We start from the raw sequence: 2,500 nt of genomic DNA on the forward strand, positions 1-2,500 counted from the left end.
TAGTGTCTAACCTGTCATACAGCTCACCGTACGCCTTTTCCTTTACCTTTGCCACCTCTCTCTTTGCTTTACGCTGCATCTCCTTGTACTCCTGTGTACTTTCTTCATCTCTCTGACTATCCCAGTTCTTCTTTGCCAACCTTTTCCTCTGTATACTTTGCTCTACTTCCTCCTTCCACCACCACCACCACCACCACCGCCAAGTCTCCTTGTCTTCCTTCCTCTGTCCCGATGACACACCAAGTACATTCCTAGCTGTCTTCCTCACTATTTCTGCAGCGCTTGCCCAGCCATCTGGCAACTCTTCACTACCACTCAGTGCCTGTGTTAACTCCTGCCTGAACTCCACACAACAGTCTTCCTTCTTCAACTTCCACCATTTGATCTTCGGCTGTGTCTTCACTCGCTTCCTCATGTTGGTCTCCAAAGTCATCTTACAGACCACCATCCGATGCTGCCTAGCTACGTTCTCCCCTGTCACCACCTTGCAGTATGCAATCCCTTTTACATCGCGCCTTCTACACAAGATATAGTCCACCTGTGTGCACTTTCCTCCACTCGTATACGTCGTCACCCTGTGCTCCTCCCTCTTCTTGAAATATGTATTCACCTCAGCCATTTCCATCCTTTTCGCAAAATCGAACACCATCTGTCCTTCCACATTTCTCTCGTCGATTCCATACCTTACCATCAACTCCTCATCACCTCTGTTCCCTTCAGCAACGTGTCCATCGAAGTCCGCTCCAATCACCACTCCCTCCTCCTTGGGTACCCTTTCCACCACGTCGTCCAACTCAACTCCAGAATTCTTCTTTTTCGTCCATCTTACACCCGACTTGCGGGGCATATGCGCTGATAACCGTCAGCAATACACCTTCGATTTCCAGCTTCATAATCCTCACTCTGTCTGACACTGTGTTCACCTCCAGCACGCTCTTGACATACTCTTCCTTCAGAATGACCCCTACCCCATTTCTCCTCCCATTCGCACCATGGTAGAAGAGTTTGAACCCACCTGCGATACTCCTGGCCTTACTCCCCTTCCACCTTGTCTCTTGTCACCTTTCTTCTTTCCATCACGTCAGCCAGCTCTCTCCCTTTACTAGCCATAGTGCCAACATTCAAAGTTCCGACTGACTGTCACCTCCACACGCCTACCCTTCCTCCTCTCTAGCTGCCTCTGGACATGCCTTCCCCCTCTCCTTTTCCTTCGCCCAACAGTAGCCTAGTTTCCACCGGCACTCCGCTGGTTAACAGTACCGATGGCGGTCGTCGGTAACCCGGGCCTCGACCGATCCGGTATGGAAATCTTATTTATGATCCGCATATTTGATTTGGCAAAGATTTGACGCCGGATGCCCTTCCTGACGTAACCCTCCCCATTTGTCCTGGCTTGGGACCTGCACTAAGAATGCATTGGCTTGTGCATCCTCAGTGGCTGGGTTGCACGCTTTTCTATGTTTGCCCCTCACTTTTGTGGCGTGAACTATCAATTCTAGTAATACAGGTGTGTTTATGTTAGGTATCACAGACACACGCACACGCACAATATATGTCCAAAAGTATTGAGATAACTGACCATTACACCTACAGGAGCTTTTCTGACATGTCATTCTGAATCCATAGAAACCCATATTCCACGAAGCTCCCGGCGCACAGTTTTTGTGCCGATGTTAATGCCAGGAGAAGTTTGGATCTCTGCAGTTATTGAGTCAACAGAGCGTTGGCGACTTGAGTTGCTGTTGTCCCTAAAGGCTTGCACTTTTCAATAATATGATGATATATGAAGCATAGAGAGTAAACGGGATAGATACCTTTTGAACAGCACCCTGTAGTACAGCACTTTGAAGGTACATATGTCGTCACTTGCTGTAGTGGTTTTTACTGATGGGCGTGGCCAGGTTTTCAGAAGCCTCTCAGTTGTCAATGTGAGAGCCAGGGGACGCGTCTGCCGTACGTTTAGGGTTAGGGTTAGGGGATTTCTCTGGCAGGGCTGGTTACAGTAGGGCTGCTTACACCACACCCCGGACTGGATTTGTTGCGTGTTTGTGTCCTGATCGATGGGCCAACTTAACACGCCTTCGGAGGGTGTCCGCCGGCCGGCTTTGCCGGCGTTCGGGCGGTCGGTTCCTCCGGTCTGGCGGATCGATGTCCTTTATTTAATGTTCTTAGTGGCGAGCAGAGTGCGGAGTGGGAGGGGCTCTACCGCGTAGTCGTCCTCTCCGTTGCACAGCTCGACAGCGTGCTCGGCGGTGCTCAGCCGGACCGTCTATCCCAGTTGCTCTTCCACGGCTCCCCTCGCGAGGCTTGCGGCCCCCCCCCCCCCCTCCTCCAACATCTGTATGGGGAGGGGTGGAACAGCTCCGTGTTTACCTCGCGGGGCTTCCCGGAAGACATTTTCTCAAAGTCCTCGTGTGACCGGTCTACTTTTTCATTGCGTTGTGTAGGAAAGACAGGACAATTTGTCTCCTTCATGGGATCTGTATTCTGTCGCATATAA

The sequence above is a fragment of the Lampris incognitus genome, unplaced genomic scaffold (assembly GCF_029633865.1).
Source record: "Lampris incognitus isolate fLamInc1 unplaced genomic scaffold, fLamInc1.hap2 scaffold_73, whole genome shotgun sequence".
Taxonomy (NCBI): Eukaryota; Metazoa; Chordata; class Actinopteri; order Lampriformes; family Lampridae; genus Lampris; species Lampris incognitus.